The 22,315-nt window shown below is 41.2% G+C and overlaps 1 pseudogene; it reads left to right on the top strand.

Annotated features, from left to right (window-relative positions):
- Positions 1 to 22,058, top strand: part of LOC124026856 — a 29,281-nt pseudogene extending 7,223 nt beyond the window's left edge.
- The last annotated feature ends 257 nt before the right edge of the window (positions 22,059 to 22,315 follow it).

The raw sequence follows: 22,315 nt of genomic DNA, 5'->3' as shown, positions 1-22,315 counted from the left end.
GTTAATGAGAGAGGTACAGGATAGAGGTATAGGATATTTGTTAATGAGAGGTACAGGATAGAGGTACAGGATATTTGTTAATGAGAGAGGTACAGGATAGAGGTACAGGATATTTGTTAATGAGAGAGTACAGGATAGAGGTACAGGATATTTGTTAATGAGAGAGGTACAGGATACAGGTACAGGATAGAGGTACAGGATGGAGGTACAGGATATTTGTTAATGAGAGAGGTACAGGATATTTGTTAATGAGAGAGGTACAGGATAGAGGTATAGGATATTTGTTAATGAGACAGGTACAGGATAGAGGTACAGGATATTTGTTAATGAGAGAGGTACAGGATAGAGGTACAGGATATTTGTTAATGAGAGAGGTACAGGATAGAGGTACAGGATATTTGTTAATGAGAGAGGTACAGGATAGAGGTACAGGATAGAGGTACAGGATAGAGGTACAGGATATTTGTTAATGAGAGAGGTACAGGATAGAGGTACAGGATATTTGTTAATGATTTACTTATGAATTAAAACACGTCAACAGTGTATTTTTCAATGTTATTTCTTAGTTAAAGCCAATCTGACATTCAAACATGTGACTAAAACCCCTGTTTCTCTGTCATATTAACCAGCGGAGAATCCGGTGCAGGAAAGACTGTCAACACCAAGCGTGTCATCCAGTACTTTGCCACCATTGCAGTGTCTGGTGCCAAGAAGGAAGCAGAACCAGGCAAAATGCAGGTAGGTTGAACCTTTCTAACACATTTCAGTTTGGTGGGCTGTGATCAAGCAATTGAGAATAACTAACTTTACCACTTAACCAGTTTCTGAGCAACTTGTGTTTGTCTCAATCAGGGATCTCTTGAGGATCAGATCATTGCTGCTAACCCTCTGCTGGAGGCTTACGGTAATGCCAAGACAGTGAGGAACGACAACTCGTCTCGCTTCGTAAGTATGAAGGGCACACTGGGAAAGTGATCTAATATTGGACCAATGTATTTCAGTATTTCCCTTCTGACATCAATAGATGTCCAACAAACTGTAACATTTAAAGGGGTCTATCAAAGTAAAATGTTAGATGTATTTAGTTAACCTCTTTCTAACCCCCATGCTCTACTTTAGGGTAAATTCATTAGGATTCACTTCCAAGGTAGCAAACTGGCTAAAGCTGACATTGAGACCTGTGAGTTGATATGGATTATTTCTCAATGATTTCCTAAATTCACACAGACTTTTTGGGGAGATAAGCTTTATCCAATGCTCTCTCTCTCCTCTCTTCTCTCTTCTCTCTTTTGCTCTCTCTCTCAGACCTGCTAGAGAAGTCCAGAGTGTCCTTCCAGCTTCCCGATGAGAGAGGTTACCACATCTTCTTCCAGATGATGACCAATCACAAACCTGACATTATTGGTGAGGCAAAGTATAGATTCAGGGGGAATGTTTCCTACCTCCATTATAAATACTATTACAATGAGTACATCCATGGTAACAAGGCATCTAGATATGGGTCAGGTCTTTGGGAAATATCTATCAAGTAATGGACTGTGATGCACTAGTCCACGAGTCTCAGTTGATGCTATTTATTTTATACTACATCCTTGAGTCCATCTATTGAGTAAAGGAGAGATACTGTAAAGGTAGGACAGTAGAATTCTAAGAGATTTAACTGACAAGACATCCTCTGTTGTCCATAGAAATGTCACTCATCACCACCAACCCCTACGACTTCCCCATGTGCAGTCAGGGTCAGATCACTGTGGCCAGCATCAACGACAAGGAAGAGCTGGATGCCACAGACGTGAGTCAAACAAAGGGTTCATCATATTCTATATATGGAATGGATAGGACCACCATACACACTGAATGCACTGTGCAATTCCAACCTGGTGGCTGCTGGGAATTTTAATGTATTTGTTTGTTTGATTCTAAATGCCTTGAGTTCGTGTTAGGAATTGTATGAATAATGACTAAACAATAACTACATTTTAAATAGAACTATAACTAATTAAACACTACTCTGTTTTATTATATCCAATTAATAATGTTCATTCATAAGGAAGGGATTATGTAGCATGAAACAGGGGGTAATTAAACATAATAAATACCATTCCTACCAGGTTGGGGAGGACTGGATTGTGGGTTTTAAATAGGCAAAAAGGATCGTTAACCTGTGGTTGAACCGACTCAACTTAGCTCTGGGATGTTTAGATAAGGCAGAGAGTGTTTTCCTGGGTTTTCCATCATCTGGAACTGTCTTCTAAATAGTGATGGATGAAGGTGAAGATTGCAGAAGTGAATCTAGATAAGTGTGTCTAGAGTGAAGGAGCGAGGGGGTGGGAATAAACTATTGAACCTGTTCTGTCCTGGCCGATAGGAGTGAAGGAGCGAGTGGGTGGGAATAAACTATTGAACCTGTTCTGTCCTGGCCGATAGGAGTGAAGGAGCGAGGGGGTGGGAATAAACTATTGAACCTGTTCTGTCCTGGCCGATAGGAGTGAAGGAGCGAGGGGGTGGGAATAAACTATTGAACCTGTTCTGTCCTGGCCGATAGGAGTGAAGGAGCGAGGGGGTGGGAATAAACTATTGAACCTGTTCTGTCCTGGCCGATAGGAGTGAAGGAGATATACAATATGTAAAGGGGGTGGGAATAAACTATTGAACCTGTTCTGTCCTGGCCGATAGGAGTGAAGGAGCGAGGGGTGGGAATAAACTATTGAACCTGTTCTGTCCTGGCCGATAGGAGTGAAGGAGTGAAGGAGTGAGGGGGTGGGAATAAACTGTGGGAATAAACTATTGAACCTGTTCTGTCCTGGCCGATAGGAGGAAGGACATTTTATAACCTATGACGTCATATTTTGTACATAAACTGTTGTTGGTGGTTTCATGGCAGCGCGCTCCGAGTATAAATATTATTATCTAATTTTGATAAGACTGGTCTCTGTCTATTTTATGCAAATAAGAATCTTACAAATTCTCATAAAACTAAGTGAATTTAATTAATGAAATTATGAAATTTCGATGACAGTTAGTTAGGCCTGTGCCTCAAGGAACTCTTCATGCCTTCACACTTCACCTTGAGGCCCATACTGTACATGTAAGACATCCACAAGAGAGTGTCACTAAGTCCCTGTGGAACTGTGTCAAATGTATGTTGTGCTGTCATCTACCTGTGTTGGTCAAGTGTAATCACGTGGATCTGAGAAGCCAGTCAAATGTCCATCCCATTTGTTCTGCTGAGAGAACAGAACTGCAGTTCATCACTGTTGTACTTCCTGTCTAATGCCAGGATGCCATTACAATCCTGGGCTTCACCAACGATGAGAAAAATAGCATCTACAAGCTGACAGGAGCTGTACTGCACCATGGCAACTTGAAATTCAAGCAGAAGCAGCGTGAGGAGCAGGCCGAGCCAGACGGCACAGAGGGTGAGTCCCACTCATAGATATACACTATGTAAACATTAGTCCCTGTCCCACTCATAGATATACAATATGTAAACATTAGTCCCATTCCCAGTCCCACTCATAGATATACAATATGTAAACATTAGTCCCATTCCCAGTCCCACTCATAGATATACAATATGTAAACATTAGTCCCAGTCCCACTCATAGATATACAATATGTAAACATTAGTCCCATTCCCAGTCCCACTCATAGATATACAATATGTAAACATTAGTCCCATTCCCATTCCCACTCATAGATATACAATATGTAAACATTAGTCCCATTCCCATTCCCACTCATAGATATACAATATGTAAACATTAGTCCCATTCCCATTCCCACTCATAGATATACAATATGTAAAACATTAGTCCCATTCCCAGTCCCACTCATAGATATACAATATGTAAAACATTAGTCCCAGTCCCATTCCCACTCATAGATATACAATATGTAAACATTAGTCCCATTCCCAGTCCCACTCATAGATATACAATATGTAAACATTAGTCCCAGTCCCACTCATAGATATACAATATGTAAACATTAGTCCCAGTCCCACTCATAGATATACAATATGTAAACATTAGTCCCATTCCCAGTCCCACTCATAGATATACAATATGTAAACATTAGTCCCATTCCCAGTCCCACTCATAGATATACAATATGTAAACATTAGTCCCATTCCCAGTCCCACTCATAGATATACAATATGTAAACATTAGTCCCAGTCCCACTCATAGATATACAATATGTAAACATTAGTCCCATTCCCAGTCCCACTCATAGATATACAATATGTAAACATTAGTCCCATTCCCAGTCCCACTCATAGATATACAATATGTAAACATTAGTCCCATTCCCACTCATAGATATACAATATGTAAACATTAGTCCCATTCCCATTCCCACTCATAGATATACAATATGTAAACATTAGTCCCATTCCCAGTCCCACTCATAGATATACAATATGTAAACATTAGTCCCATTCCCAGTCCCACTCATAGATATACAATATGTAAACATTAGTCCCAGTCCCACTCATAGATATACAATATGTAAACATTAGTCCCATTCCCAGTCCCACTCATAGATATACAATATGTAAACATTAGTCCCATTCCCAGTCCCACTCATAGATATACAATATGTAAACATTAGTCCCATTTCCACTCATAGATATACAATATGTAAACATTAGTCCCATTCCCAGTCCCACTCATAGATATACAATATGTAAACATTAGTCCCAGTCCCACTCATAGATATACAATATGTAAACATTAGTCCCAGTCCCACTCATAGATATACAATATGTAAACATTAGTCCCATTCCCAGTCCCACTCATAGATATACAATATGTAAACATTAGTCCCAGTCCCAGTCATAGATATACAATATGTAAACATTATTCCCAGTCCCACTCATAGATATACAATATGTAAACATTAGTCCCAGTCCCACTCATAGATATACAATATGTAAACATTAGTCCCATTCCCAGTCCCACTCATAGATATACAATATGTAAACATTAGTCCCAGTCCCAGTCATAGATATACAATATGTAAAGCATTAGTCCCATTCCCAGTCCCACTCATAGATATACAATATGTAAACATTAGTCTCATTCCCAGTCCCACTCATAGATATACAATATGTAAACATTAGTCCCATTCCCAGTCCCACTCATAGATATACAATATGTAAACATTAGTCCCATTCCCAGTCCCACTCATAGATATACAATATGTAAACATTAGTCCCAGTCCCACTCATAGATATACAATATGTAAACATTAGTCCCATTCCCAGTCCCACTCATAGATATACAATATGTAAACATTAGTCCCATTCCCAGTCCCACTCATAGATATACAATATGTAAACATTAGTCCCAGTCCCACTCATAGATATACAATATGTAAACATTAGTCCCATTCCCATTCCCACTCATAGATATACAATATGTAAACATTAGTCCCATTCCCAGTCCCACTCATAGATATACAATATGTAAACATTAGTCCCATTCCCAGTCCCACTCATAGATATACAATATGTAAACATTAGTCCCATTCCCAGTCCCACTCATAGATATACAATATGTAAACATTAGTCCCATTCCCAGTCCCACTCATAGATATACAATATGTAAACATTAGTCCCAGTCCCATTCCCACTCATAGATATACAATATGTAAACATTAGTCCCATTCCCAGTCCCACTCATAGATATACAATATGTAAACATTAGTCCCAGTCCCACTCATAGATATACAATATGTAAACATTAGTCCCAGTCCCACTCATAGATATACAATATGTAAACATTAGTCCCATTCCCAGTCCCACTCATAGATATACAATATGTAAACATTAGTCCCATTCCCAGTCCCACTCATAGATATACAATATGTAAACATTAGTCCCATTCCCAGTCCCACTCATAGATATACAATATGTAAACATTAGTCCCTCCCAGTCCCACTCATAGATATACAATATGTAAACATTAGTCCCATTCCCAGTCCCACTCATAGATATACAATATGTAAACATTAGTCCCATTCCCAGTCCCACTCATAGATATACAATATGTAAACATTAGTCCCACTCATAGATATACAATATGTAAACATTAGTCCCATTCCCAGTCCCACTCATAGATATACAATATGTAAACATTAGTCCCATTCCCAGTCCCACTCATAGATATACAATATGTAAACATTAGTCCCATTCCCAGTCCCACTCATAGATATACAATATGTAAACATTAGTCCCAGTCCCACTCATAGATATACAATATGTAAACATTAGTCCCATTCCCAGTCCCACTCATAGATATACAATATGTAAACATTAGTCCCATTTCCACTCATAGATATACAATATGTAAACATTAGTCCCATTCCCAGTCCCACTCATAGATATACAATATGTAAACATTAGTCCCAGTCCCACTCATAGATATACAATATGTAAACATTAGTCCCAGTCCCAGTCATAGATATACAATATGTAAACATTAGTCCCAGTCCCACTCATAGATATACAATATGTAAACATTAGTCCCTGTCCCACTCATAGATATACACTATGTAAAACATTAGTCCCAGTCCCAGTCCCACTCATAGATATACAATATGTAAACATTAGTCCCATTCCCACTCATAGATATACAATATGTAAACATTAGTCCCATTCCCAGTCCCACTCATAGATATACAATATGTAAACATTAGTCCCATTCCCAGTCCCACTCATAGATATACAATATGTAAACATTAGTCCCATTCCCAGTCCCACTCATAGATATACAATATGTAAACATTAGTCCCATTCCCAGTCCCACTCATAGATATACAATATGTAAAACATTAGTCCCAGTCCCATTCCCACTCATAGATATATAATATGTAAACATTAGTCCCAGTCCCACTCATAGATATACTATATGTCAGATAGACAGAGCCTCCTCAAAGCCCGGCAGGAGATCATTTATGGAGTCCAATTTACAACCTCCAGATATGATTTAAAATTATAGATGTGGGTTCAAATCAAAACCAAACCCTTTTGTCAGGGTGACATCAGAATCAAGTGATCTTGTGTTTCTGAGTCTGTTGTTGTTGGTTCTCTCTCCAGTGGCTGATAAAATCGGCTACCTGCTGGGCCTGAACTCAGCTGAGATGCTGAAGGCTCTGTGCTACCCCAAAGTGAAGGTCGGCAACGAGTATGTGACCAAGGGACAGACTGTGCCTCAGGTAAGGCGGCCAAACACAGCGTCTACCATTTTCTGAGCACCAGAAATATTTTGGTGATGAGTATATTGATGGTTTTGAATAGTGATGATGTTTTCCACAAGCTCTTTTCACCTTGTCACTAGACATGGTCAATATCTCATCTATTCATTTGAGCTATTATCATTGCAGGTTAATAACTCAGTCTCGGCTCTGGCCAAGTCCATCTACGAGAGGATGTTCTTGTGGATGGTCATCCGTATCAACGAGATGTTGGACACCAAGAATTCAAGGCAGTTCTACATCGGTGTGCTCGACATTGCCGGGTTTGAGATCTTTGATGTGAGTCTGAGACCAGAACAAGACAATTAGTTGTGATTGAGAGGGATTACAGCCTTGTATGATGGTGAAATTATCCCTTCTGAAATTCCATTAACAGTACAACAGCATGGAGCAGCTGTGCATCAACTTCACCAATGAGAAACTGCAACAGTTTTTCAACCACACCATGTTCGTCTTGGAACAAGAGGAGTACAAGAAGGAGGGAATCATCTGGGCCTTCATTGACTTCGGCATGGACTTGGCTGCCTGCATTGAGCTTATTGAGAAGGTACGCTGTCTGTCAGGATTATAATGGACCTCAACAGCAAAGCTCATTTATGATCCTAATGTAAATATCACTAATTTGATGTACATCTCTTTTCGTAAAGCCATTGGGCATCTTCTCCATCCTTGAAGAGGAGTGCATGTTCCCCAAGGCTTCAGACACTTCCTTCAAGAACAAGCTGTATGACCAGCATCTTGGAAAAAACAAGGCGTTTGAGAAGCCCAAGCCAGCCAAAGGCAAGGCAGAGGCCCACTTCTCCCTGGTTCACTATGCCGGCACTGTGGACTACAACATCACTGGCTGGCTGGACAAGAACAAGGACCCCCTGAACGACTCAGTTCTTCAGCTGTACGGGAAGTCTTCAGTCAAACTGATGGCGACCCTGTATGTCGCTGCCCCACCTGAGGGTAAGTCTAGCAGAACATCAAAAGACTTCATGAAGAACTAGTTACAAATCAGTCCCATTTTCTTTAAAGGGTCAATCTGCAGTTGCTACATCCATTTGTGGACTTACAAGATATGTACCCATTCGTTCTTGAACATTTTTGTTGAAGAACATCGGCTTGGTTCACCTGTCATACCCCATCAGAACCCAAAATATGAGCTTGTTTAAATGTTTGTTAGCAAAGTAAATGGAAACATTTACTGCCTCAAAACATTATCAATACTATCATTTTGATATCATGGATGGTCAGTCCTTTAATTCATAGCTCTGTTTATGCATTTGAGTGGTTACATTTCTCCAGACCATCTCAGTGTTATATTGAAACAGTGGCAGGGAGCATATTTTGTTATTGTTTCAACTGCTGATTGCTGCTTTAAATGTATCACCATTTGTCAGGGTGATTTACTGGGTTAATGTACTCATACAATAGGTGTTATTTTACACAATCTCATTGGCAGCATTAAGATGTGTGTGAAGAACCTGAGATTCTCTCATTTATATTGAACTTTTCTCCATTATAACAGATACAACCAAGAAAGGAGGCAAGAAGAAGGGTGGTTCCATGCAGACTGTGTCCTCCCAGTTCAGGGTGAGCTTTTAAAATGTGGATATTCAGCTGTAGTGATTATCAGAAATGATTTCTGAGAACATGGTTTGTAACCCTCTTACAGGAGAACTTGGGCAAGCTGATGACCAACTTGAGGAGCACTCATCCTCACTTTGTGCGCTGCCTGATCCCCAACGAGTCAAAGACTCCAGGTACAATAGATGTTGAGTTAAATATGACATCTTGTCAGTACAGTATCAGTAACATTAACAAACCAGTCTTTAACCTGTTTATGAGTATTTAAAGAGACTTGGTTTGTGTTTCCAGGTCTGATGGAGAACTTCCTGGTTATCCACCAGCTCAGGTGTAATGGTGTTCTGGAGGGCATCAGGATCTGCAGGAAGGGCTTCCCCAGTAGAATCATCTATGCTGACTTCAAGCAGAGGTACACGCACGCGCGCGCTCACACTAATCTCCTCTAAGAGTTTTCCCAACATCAGAATAGCCTTATTATTTTACGTAATATAACTATTACAACTTGACATTTCTCCTGAATCAGGTACAAAGTACTGAATGCCAGTGTCATCCCTGAGGGCCAGTTCATGGACAACAAGAAGGCTTCTGAGAAGCTGCTTGGGTCCATTGATGTGAATCACGAGGACTACAAGTTTGGACACACCAAGGTCAGTCAAATACCCCGCAAGCAAAAACTCATTTCTACATCAAAATAAAATGTATGAGGTGAAGAAAAGTTAAGTAAAGAAATAAAAACAACAGCAAAAATACTTTCTATCTCTTTCCACTTGACTGGTTCTATAATTCACCATGTCAACCTGTGTCAGGTGTTCTTCAAAGCCGGTCTGCTGGGTGTCCTGGAGGAGATGAGAGATGAGAAGCTGGCCTCTCTGGTCGGCATGGTCCAGGCTCTCAGCCGTGGATTCCTCATGAGGAGAGAGTTCACCAAGATGATGGAGAGGAGGTGAGGAAGAGTAGACATCTTGGCAAACAATTCTGTCAGCCTCCTGTATGTAATGTATAATGATTGTGTCCTGAATATGCTGTGAGTTGTTCAGGATGAGAAGGTACATGTTATAATATTCTATTAAAGCAACAGGTTGGGATTTAGCAAGCTGTTCAATTGTTATTTAACTTAGTAATATTTACCCATTAATTCTGGAATAATATGAAATGCCTCATGATCTTAGGGTTACTTGTCAGTCATTCCCTATGTAGCGCTATCTATACATGTAAGAGTGGTTTCATTTCCCTAGCCCCATTCCTCAGCTGTATACAAAACATGTCAGGGTCCCTGTTTTGTTATTTTTCAAATCCCAGAATGTAGTTTTAAAGTCCTCCTCTTACTGTAATTTAATTATACCAATGTGTTTTCATTAATTGAATTCCCTTAATCTATTTTAATGAGAATTTGTAAGATTCTTGTTTGCATAAAATAGACGGAGACCAGTCTTATCAATAATAGGTAACAGAATATATTCTCGGAGCGCGCCGCCACGTTACCACGAGCAACAGTTTATATACAATAACATGACGTCATTTCACTGCTCCTAAAATGAATCTCCTCCTCTCGACCGAGACAAAGGGAACTTTAAAAGTTAATTCAAAGTTCATTCTGACCCTCCAACACATACACAGGACACACAGCACAACTGAATTAACTTTTGACTCCTCACCATTATCGATCACCACGTAGCTGACAGCTCTAACTAACAGAAAACCTAGGAATGCACTCACAGCCTTATCTAAAACACACCAGAGCTCATTTCTTCGGTTCAACCATAGGTTAACTACCGTATCTGTTTACTTAATCCACAACCCATTCCTTTCTTCCTAGTTGGAATGGTGTTCATTAACTTTAATTACTCCTTGTCCGTGTCACACAATCCCTTCTTATTACCTCATATTGTTAATCAGATATAATAAAACAGAGTATAAGTTTACTAAGTTACAGTTTCATTTAAAATGAGAAATTTGTTCAGTCATTTAATCATAATTTGTGTAACAATCTTTAAACATGTCACTCACCATGTCACTCACCATGTCACTCACCATGTCACTCACCATGTCACTCACCATGTCACTCACCATGTCACTCACCATGTCACTCACCATGTCACTCACCATGTCACTCACCATGTCACTCACCATGTCACTCACCATGTCACTCTATCCTTTCTGTGGACCAGAGATTCCGTCTTCACCATCCAGTACAACATCCGTTCATTCATGAATGTGAAAACCTGGCCGTGGATGAAGTTGTACTTCAAGATCAAGCCCCTGCTGCAGAGCGCTGAGACTGAGAAGGAGCTGGCCAACATGAAGGAGAACTATGAGAAGATGACGTCGGACCTGGCCAAGGCTCTGGCCAAGAAGAAGGAGTTGGAGGAGAAGATGGTGGCCATGGTGCAGGAGAAGAATGACCTGGCGCTTCAAGTCGCATCTGTGAGTGAGCAACAACCCTCATCAGAGCACATTTAGACACACAAGTACACAGACACAATCACTATGTGACTAACTCAAGAAAATGCCCATGGTAAATTTAAACATTTAAATTGATTTGCTCTGACTTATTTGACTAAATGAAGTCTATATTTTGATACACAAAGTGAAAACACAGTTAAAAAAAAATCTTGTTCTGAAACCAGGATTCAGAGAATCTGAACGATGCAGAGGAAAGGTGTGAGGGGCTCATCAAGAGCAAGATCCAGCTGGAGGCCAAACTCAAAGAGACGACTGAGAGGCTGGAGGATGAGGAGGAGATGAATGCTGAGTTGACTGCCAAGAAGAGGAAGCTGGAGGATGAGTGCTCTGAGCTGAAGAAGGACATTGATGACCTGGAGCTCACCTTGGCCAAAGTGGAGAAGGAGAAGCACGCCACTGAAAACAAGGTCTTGTAAACAGTCCAAGCAAACAATAATCCAAAGAATGATCAACTCAAAACAGAAATGTAATTCAAGTCTTTTTGTGAGTGCAGTAAAAATTAAGACACAAAATAGTGGAATATGGTGTACTCCCCACATGGGAGTATACCTGGGGTGGCAGGTAGTCAAGAGGTTAGAGTGTTGGACTAGTAATTGAAAGTTAGCAAGATCGAATCTCAGAGCTGACAAGGTAAAATATCTGTCATTCTTTCCCTGAACAAGACAGTTAACCCACTGTTCCTAGGCTATCATTGTAAATAAGAATTTGTTATTAACTGACTTTCCGAGTTAAATAAAGGTAGAAAAAAAACATTCATTGCATGTTCTGCTACCCGCTTGTTACTGCTACTTCACTTATGGTGAATTGACCAAAAACTATGTTTGTTGTGGCCGTTTTCAGGTTAAAAACCTGACAGAGGAGATGGCGTCTATGGATGAGAGTGTTGCCAAGCTGACCAAGGAGAAGAAAGCCCTCCAAGAGGCCCACCAGCAGACACTGGACGACCTGCAGGCAGAGGAGGACAAAGTCAACACTCTGACCAAGGCCAAGACCAAGCTGGAACAGCAAGTGGACGACGTGAGTGGAGTTTGACATTCTGGCCATGATAGTATGCAAGATGATATAATCTACAGTTGTTTAGATTTGACCAACACATGTCTGTTTATATCTTGTAGCTTGAGGGTTCTCTGGAGCAAGAGAAGAAGCTTCGTATGGACCTTGAGAGAGCCAAGAGAAAGCTGGAGGGAGATCTGAAACTGGCCCAGGAGTCCATAATGGACCTGGAGAATGACAAGCAGCAGTCTGATGAGAAAATCAAGAAGTAAACACAAATAAATGACAACAGTTTTCCCTGCCTTCTTGATCAACATAATGGTTCTTCTTGGCTCATTGTTGTAATCATGAAATTGTCTTTGTATGTGATTCTTAAAAGCAGAGTGAATGGTAGCTTAGGCTCCCTTTACACTGTCTAACCTAAACAAACTTTGCAATCAACGTGTTTGTATTTGTTAGGAAGGAGTTTGAGACCACCCAGCTCCTCAGCAAGATAGAGGATGAACAGTCTCTGGGAGCTCAGCTGCAGAAGAAGATCAAGGAACTCCAGGTACAGTACAGGATCTAAGCTCCAGTACAGGAAAATAACCAATGCATTTCTTCTGGTAGTGTAACAGTATAACTTTAGACTGTCCCCTCGCCCATAACCGGGCGCGAACACATCAACAAGTCACCCACGAAGCATCGTTACCCATCGCTCCACAAAAGCTGCGGCCCTTGCAGAGCAAGGGGAACAACTACTTCAAGGTCTCAGAGCAAGAGACGTCACAGATTGAAACGCTATTTAGAGCGCACCACCACTAACTAGCTAGCCGTTTCACATCCGATACACTAGTTGTCAGTATCTGGCCAGGGTTGTTCCGGTTTTTGGTCACTAGATGCCCCAATTGTGCCTTTTGACCTTTTTCTGTCAGGACCCGGTTACGAACCCGGGTCTCCGGAGTGAGAAACAGTCACTTAACCAACTGAGCCACGAATAGCCGGCAGAACCCAGAAGATGAAGCAGTACTTGAGACTGTGTATGAAGTAAAAAGTGAAGTTCTTCAGGAAAACATGTAACTCCACAACCTCAAAAGGAATCCTACAAGAACAAAGGTAATCCTCCAAGACAAGAAAGGTAAATCCACAAGGTGGAAGGTAAAGCACAAAAAGCCTCAAAAGATACTCAAAAAACAAACAAACAAACAAACAAACAAACAAACAAGAACAAAAAACAGAATTCCACAAGAGAGTCCACCGGGATCAACAAGAGTTCACAGAGTACTAGGGCTGGGTGCTAACATACAAACACAGAGCAAAGAACAGAGGAAAACAAAGGGTTTAAATACAATCAGGGGAAACGAGGCACAGGTGCAAATAATCATGGGGATCAAGGGAAAACAAAAGGTCAAAAGGCACAATGGGGGCATCTAGTGACCAAAAATTCTTCCTGTGGAACAACCCTGGCCAAATCCGTTGTTAGTTTGGTTCCTGCATGGGACAATGTCTAATGAATATAGTAAATATGTTAGTGTAGCTGGCTATGTATAAACACATTTATGCTAAATATACAGTACATGCTATTATTATGTAGTGAGGTTCAATTATTTCAACTGTATTGTAGTGTTCATTCCCCCTGCTCCTGCCCCTTTTTCTAGGCCCGTATTGAGGAGCTGGAGGAGGAAATTGAGGCTGAGCGTGCTGCCAGGGCCAAGGTTGAGAAGCAGAGAGCCGATCTCTCCAGGGAACTTGAGGAGATCAGCGAGAGACTGGAGGAGGCCGGAGGCGCCACTGCTGCTCAGATTGAGATGAACAAGAAGCGCGAGGCTGAGTTCCAGAAGCTGCGTCGTGATCTTGAAGAGTCCACCCTGCAGCATGAGGCCACAGCCGCCGCTCTGCGCAAGAAGCAGGCCGACAGTGTGGCTGAGCTCGGGGAGCAGATCGACAACCTGCAGCGCGTCAAGCAGAAGCTGGAGAAGGAGAAGAGTGAGTACAAGATGGAGATTGATGACCTCTCCAGCAACATGGAGGCTGTCGCCAAGGCTAAGGTGAGTAGTGATGTTTTGGTCAAGCAGTGTTGAGGATGGTCAGCTGAATTACCATTCAATAAACTGAAGTTGACAGTCCCATATGTTTCACTAACAGGGCAATCTGGAGAAGATGTGCCGTACTCTTGAGGACCAGCTGAGTGAGATCAAGACTAAGAATGATGAGAATGTTCGCCAGGTCAATGACATCAGCGGACAGAGGGCCAGACTCCTTACAGAAAATGGTACCATCAACAATGAACAACAAACCAATATAGTTCACCTCAGTAGCACAAAATAACATGTGTCGGGGGCTGTAAATTCAGTCCACACAGTTTCTGCACTACGATTCCTCAAAATAAAATGTCAATCTAGAAAGAATGACTCATTAATAAGATGTCCCTCATTCCCTGCAGGTGAGTTTGGTCGCCAGCTGGAGGAGAAGGAAGGCCTGGTGTCTCAGCTGACCAGAGGCAAACAGGCCTTCACCCAGCAGGTGGAGGAGCTGAAGAGACTGATTGAGGAGGAGGTCAAGGTAAGGCATCCTAAATGGGAACCACCTTCCAGTTTAGAGCTTTATCTACACATAGACTGTTTCTACGCCTCCCTCAGAGACTCCTACTGTCATCTGTTTTACTCTCCCTCTCTAATCTCTCTTTGTCTTTCTTTATCTCTCAGGCTAAAAACGCACTGGCCCATGGTGTCCAGTCTGCCCGCCATGACTGTGATCTCCTGAGAGAGCAGTTTGAGGAGGAGCAGGAGGCCAAGGCAGAGCTGCAGCGCGGCATGTCCAAGGCCAACAGTGAGGTGTCTCAGTGGAGGACTAAGTATGAAACTGATGCCATCCAACGCACAGAGGAGCTGGAGGAGGCCAAGTGAGTTGCACTCAATAGCAAAGACTAAAATAAATGGTGTGGATGGTGAGGCTGGTAGGAGATCTGAGAAAATGTTACTTCAATATGTAGTGCAATATTTGTTTCACAACAAGTTACTCACCATGACACCACCCGCTGTTGTCCAACAGGAAGAAGCTGGCCCAGCGTCTGCAGGAGGCTGAGGAGACCATTGAGGCGACCAACTCAAAGTGTGCCTCCCTGGAGAAGACCAAGCAGAGACTGCAGGGAGAGGTGGAGGACCTCATGATTGACGTTGAGAGAGCCAACGCCATGGCCGCCAACCTTGACAAGAAGCAGAGGAACTTTGACAAGGTGAACATTTATAAACCTCACTCTTGGGTGATATTTTCTGTCTGCTATTTGATCAGTTGTATTATAATTGTAACATATTTCCGATTGAAAACCCTCTTTCAATGAGTTGTAATGAAAATCCCATGGATTTCGCTAGGTTCTGGCAGAGTGGAAGCAGAAGTATGAGGAGGGCCAGGCTGAGCTGGAAGGAGCTCAGAAGGAGGCTCGCTCAATGAGCACTGAACTCTTCAAGATGAAGAACTCCTACGAGGAGGCTCTGGATCATCTGGAGACTCTGAAGAGAGAGAACAAGAACCTGCAACGTGAGCATTTGACAGCAGTTATTTTTGCATGATGTTTGACCAGTGTTATGAAAATGGAATCAACTGTAATCATCAACATTATATCAAATTGCTATTACACAATCTCAGAATGTTTACATACATTTTAAAATATATATATTTTTGGAACTTGTAATTGGTATTCTTTTGAACAACCTAATGATGTGATTAGATTTGCAGGACAGCATGAAGTGCTTTTCATTAATTAACTGTTATTATGATTCATTATAAACTAGAGTGCATTGGTGATATCCACTGGAAATCTCCCAAGTCTAAACAGCTTCTGTGTTTGTGTGTGCAGAGGAGATCTCTGACCTGACTGAGCAGATCGGAGAGACTGGCAAGGGCATCCATGAGCTGGAGAAGGCCAAGAAGACTGTTGAGACAGAGAAGTCTGAAATCCAGACCGCTCTGGAGGAGGCTGAGGTACAAACTACAGCTGTTTGATATGAAAAGCAGTGTTACGCCTGCCTATATCAACTACAGTCCAATGCTTCATGTATTGGTTTATATTGTCATCATATACACAGTATTTAATTCTTTGTGGAATACACATCCTAATATATTGAGCACAATTCGCTTGACTGCTTCCCTTTGTCCAGGGCACACTGGAGCACGAGGAATCCAAGATTCTGCGTGTTCAGCTGGAGCTGAATCAGATCAAGGGTGAGGTGGACAGGAAGATCGCTGAGAAGGACGAGGAGATGGAGCAGATCAAGAGGAACAGCCAGAGGGTGGTTGACTCCATGCAGAGCACCCTGGACTCTGAGGTCAGGAGCAGGAATGACGCCCTGAGGGTGAAGAAGAAGATGGAGGGAGACCTGAATGAGATGGAGATCCAGCTGAGCCACGCCAACAGGCAGGCCTCTGAGGCCCAGAAACAGCTGAGGAACGTCCAGGGACAGTTCAAGGTAAAGGGACTTGGACATCAGGCTCAACAACCTGAACATGGGGAGGGATTTGTTTGTGAATCAGTAGAAAATAATAGATCAGAGGAATGTAATAGACTGGACTAATATACTGTACACTCTTAGAAGTAAAGGGGCCTAGAAGAACCTTTTGGGTTGCCGCACCGGCAGAACCTTCCCAAAAAGCTTCCAAGAGGAACTCCTCTGAAACGGACCTTTGAGAAACCTTTGTGTGAAGTTTCAAACTGTTATCTTTATTATGATGGGAGGGGTTAAATGTTGAACCTTTTCAATAATATATTATAGAGGTGTGATTCTATCAGATTGGCGACGTGGCTTAGTGGCAGAGGTGGGACCAAGTCATTGTTTTACAAGTCACAAGTCTCAAGTCTTAGCACTCAAGTCCCAAGTCAAGATAGGCAAGTCCGAGTCAAGTCTCAAGTCAAGACAGGCAAGTCCGAGTCAAGTCCAAAGTCAAGACAGGCAAGTCCGAGTCAAGTCTCAAGTCAAGACCGACAAGTTTCAAGTCTTGAGTTTCGAGTCCTAAGCAAGTCATAATGTGCTCTTCGAGTCAAAAGGCTCAAGTCCAAGTTAAGTCACAAGTCATTGGTGTTAAAGTCAAAGTTGAGTTCATATTTCATCATATTTGTGACTCGAATCCAAGACATGTGACTCGAGTCCACACCTCTGCTTATTGGAGGGTTATTTTTTGTCAAGCATTAGCATAAATTTAAAACCTGTTCATCATGTTAAGTTAGTATACTGCAAATTGAAATGTTCCTTCAATATTTTTGCATATTGAGTTTTCTAATATAATCATTTTTAATTGCTGATTACATACAATAAGAACGTTGTAAATATTACAACTTTGGTATTTGCTTTTGAAGAATTCATACACCTCCACTGGCCTCATTGAAGCAACAAAACTGAACATGTGATGACAATACAACAGAACAGATGAACAGGAATTAAATTTACTCTAACGGTCGGCCCAAAGAATATCTATCTTAAAGCCACGCCCCTACTAAGCCATGCCTCCACTCCAGGGATCCTCCATGAACCCTTGCTACATTTAACAATTAACGGTTTACCCAAGAACCCCTCAACTAACCAAATGTGAAACTATGAACCATTGACTAGCAATGGTTCCTTGAGGAACTCTAGGTGTTCCTTGAGAATCTCCAGGGTTCCCCTAATCACCACTAATTCTAGGAGTGTAGAAAGGTAGGGATATTAGGGACATTTTTACTCATTAACATTTCTCTCACCGATTATATTGCCCGACTTCCACAATTCCTAATTCATTGTGAACCCTAGGATGCCCAATTGCACCTTGATGATGCCGTCCGCGCTGCAGAGGACATGAAGGAGCAGGCAGCCATGGTGGAGCGCAGAAACGGTCTGATGGTGGCTGAAATCGAGGAGCTGAGAGTTGCTCTGGAGCAGACAGAGAGAGGCCGCAAAGTGGCTGAGACTGAGCTGGTGGACGCCAGCGAGCGTGTCGGACTGCTGCACTCCCAGGTACGGGTCAAAAACCATTTCTAATGAAACTCAACCAAGCAAACTGTTCACGCACATATATAATTCAACAGTGCTTGCTTTTAGATTTTCATAATTTCAGCCTTGTGTAAGATCTTTTGAGAGTCAAACAAATCACCTTGTTTCCTCATTCAGAACACCAGCCTTGCGAACACCAAGAAGAAGCTGGAGACTGACCTGGTGCAGGTGCAGGGAGAGGTGGACGACATCGTCCAGGAGGCCAGGAATGCAGAGGATAAGGCTAAGAAGGCCATCACTGACGTGAGTCCTTGAATTACATCAACTTGATTTGTCCCCAAGGGTCAGCAGTCGCTGTGCTGGTTTAAACACACCAAAAACCCCAAAAGAGCTTTATGATTGGTGCATAAATTAAACTAACTACCATTCCAGGCGTCCATGATGGCCGAGGAGCTGAAGAAGGAGCAGGACACCAGCTCTCACCTGGAGAGGATGAAGAAGAACCTGGAGGTCACAGTCAAGGACCTGCAGCACCGTCTGGATGAGGCTGAGAATCTGGCCATGAAGGGAGGCAAGAAGCAGCTCCAGAAACTGGAGTCCAGGGTGAGTTAACAGCAGGGTGGATTGAAAAACAGATTTCTGGAAATGTATTTGATCATATAAAAATAAGGTATGTTGGGGTAAAATGCCTCACTTGAGGAACATTTGTGGAACATTCTCACACAAAAAAAAATCTACTTTTGGTAAGATTTGAATATGGCATTCTGGGTATTTTGTAGGACAATACATGTTTAATAAGTGCCCTCTGAAGATTACTGTGTTTAAATACATTTTATACGCTTTATTATTACAATTTTGAGTAATTAACTTTTTAAAGCTAAAGTCTTTCAGCAGTAAGGTATGAGAATGTCAGGGGTTATGATAGGGGCTGTACCAAATGTTTGATGTATTATAATAATTGATTAGGCTTATATTGTACTAATTAAAGAGGGGAGGTTTATAATACCCCTCCCTCCTTACATTTATAGGGTCCTAGACTACAGATTAACAATATACATTATGAGGTTTAATATTGTTCCACAGTACATTTCCAATCTCTGCCTCTTATAAAGAAACTGTCTGAGAAATGTGTGAGTTCAGGCTGTCTGTGAGAAGAGCCTAAAATATAAAAGAGATGCAGAGACACAGAGCTCCCCAGGGAGTGTAAGAGTCAAGAGACTAGTCAAACGTTCCATTATAAATCAAATTGGGGTGTGGGCATTTACTGCTAAGCTTTTAGATAACACTGAAACTATTTGTTTGTGTAGCTGTGGATGCATTGGCTTGGTCTCATGGGTAGAAGGTAATGACGTAGGCAGTGACATCACTAAGGCTAGACTTCAGGTTTTATAAAATACCCTTGAGTATTTTGCAGAACTTACTCGGAAACATGCATGCATGCTATGTTCCTGTTGTCAAATTCTGTCTGCAATTGCATTAATAAAAGTTGTTGAATGATTTAACCTCTCTAGGGTATGTGGGAAGCTAGCGTCCCATCTAGCCAACATCCAGTGAGATTGCAGAGTGCCAAATTCAAATACAGAAATACTCATTATAAAAATTCAGAAAACAAAACATATTTCACATATATTTAAAGATTAACTTCTTATGAATCCAACCACAGTGTCAGATTAAAAAAATTATTTACGGCGAAAGCATACCTTACAATTATTTGAGAACATAGCCCAGTTGACAAATTATTACAAACAGTAACCAGCCAAGCAGAAGCGTTACAAAACTCAGAAATAGAGATAAAATGAATCCCTTACCTTTGATGATCTTCATATGGTGGCACTCAGAAGACATTCATTTACTCAATAAATGTTCCTTTTGTTTGATAAAGTCTCTTTATATCCAAAAACATCCGTTTTGTTTGCACGTTTTCTTCAGTAATCCACAGGCTCAAACGCAATCAAAACAGGCAGACAAAAAAATCCAAATTGTATCCGGAAAGTTCATAGAAACATGTCAAACAATGTTTATATTCAATCCTCAGGTTGTTTTTAGCCGAAATGATCTATAATATTTCAACCGGACAATAACGTCGTCAATATAAAAGGTAAACAAGAAATGCACTCTCTTGGGATTGCGCATGAAAAAGCTCTGTGACACATCAGGGTCCACTCATACAGACTGGTCTTACTCCCTCAATTATGAGAATACAAGCCTGAAACCATTTCTAAAGACTGTTGACATCTAGTGGAAGGCATAGGAACTGCAAATTGAGTCCTAAGTCAATGGATACTGTAACAATTGAATAGAAAACTACAAAACCAACAAAAAAAATACTTCCTGAATGGATTTTTCTCAGGTTTTCGCCCTGCCAAATCAGTTATTTTATACACAGGGCTATTGTGTAATGATGAGTTATCTCAATAACCCACCTACATAATGAAAATGAGTTGTTTTTTATTATAATCCCCTTTAATTAAAATCGTAAAAGTTCATAGGAACACTTGTGCCTCCTCGACTAGCTGAAGAACATTCCTGTTTTACAAAGATTTGTTACGTCTGACTTCACCACCTCACATAAATGCCGACCTTTATTTCTTCCACAAAGGTGCGTGAGCTGGAGACTGAGGTGGAGGCCGAGCAGAGAAGAGGTGTAGACGCGGTCAAGGGAGTCCGCAAGTATGAGCGCAGAGTCAAGGAGCTCACTTACCAGGTAAAAAAAGCGCATTCTTCACACACTAAAGCACACTGGTTTGTGTGTTAAACTATGGACTATTGATCCTTGTAACTTCTCCCACAGACTGAGGAGGATAAGAAGAACGTTGGCAGACTCCAGGACCTGGTAGATAAGCTGCAGATGAAAGTGAAGGCCTACAAGAGGCAGGCTGAGGAAGCGGTGAGTCACAGACTTAGTCAAAATACTCTGAAAGCTTACAGTCCTTAGTAGACATTACAAAACATTTAGTGAGATTAGTTGAAGTGTTGTTACTGCACAACCGTCAACATTGACTCAGCTGATAGTGCAAGTCATTTCTGAAGAAATGTACGCACAGTGACACAGTGAGGTGGTGCTGACTCTCCTGGATCACATGGCCCTGGAAGCAGCAGATTGATCCTCTGTTCCACCACTCACTATCTCCCTATATATATACTGTACAATGCTATCCTACATCTTTTTAAAATACCTTTAAAATAATTATATGAATAAAAAAATTAAAATAATATGAGGCTTCAAACTTTCAATACTGATGTTATGCTCTCGTCTCTTTTCCTCACTCAGGAGGAAGCATCCAACCAGCACATGTCTAAGTTCCGGAAGGTTCAGAATGAGCTGGAAGAGGCTGAGGAGCGTGCTGACATCGCTGAGACTCAGGTCAACAAGCTCAGAGCCAAGACCCGTGACTCTGGAAAGGTACAGAACTGCTGCTAAACCTACACCTGACTTCACAGTAGACAATTCTGACATTTTACACTCACTCAAATGTATTTAAGATTTCTGAGAAACACATTTCAGGACAGGATAAATAAAATAACCAATCCAAATTTAGTTGGTACAAGGTGTTTACTGAGTCTTAAATGCTTGATCCATTCTGTTATTACCAAGTATTGATATATTTATCATATTCATTATTAATACTGATCCATTCTGTTATTACCAAGTGTTGAAATATTTATCATATTCATTATTAATACTGATCCATTCTGTTATTTCATTCTTCTTACAGGGAAAAGAGGCTGAATAAACAAGACCAAAGTCTTAGCAATTTCCTGTGTTTCATAAAATATGATTTTCATGGTAAAATGTTGAGTATTGATTAAAAACATGTCGGCCTACATACACTTTGTGACTGTGGACTTATTTCTCAGAAAACAGCTATTCATACCATAAAAATACTGTACTTTAACTAAAGGAGCAATCTGGGGTTTAAACCACATCAAAGCGGACACCTCAACAAAGAGGTCACTTGTTTTGGTAACCAGCTGAGGGATGAGGATGGAGAAATGTAACTACACATTTCATGCACTAAGCTATTATAATCATCCATGATAGTTTTAACCCTTTACACTCAGGGGAAGTGGCCTATATGAACACGCCC

The sequence above is a fragment of the Oncorhynchus gorbuscha genome, unplaced genomic scaffold (assembly GCF_021184085.1).
Source record: "Oncorhynchus gorbuscha isolate QuinsamMale2020 ecotype Even-year unplaced genomic scaffold, OgorEven_v1.0 Un_scaffold_2838, whole genome shotgun sequence".
Lineage (NCBI taxonomy): Eukaryota > Metazoa > Chordata > Actinopteri > Salmoniformes > Salmonidae > Oncorhynchus > Oncorhynchus gorbuscha.
Note: the sequence above shows the minus strand (reverse complement) of the source record. Positions and strands in the feature narration are given on the sequence as shown.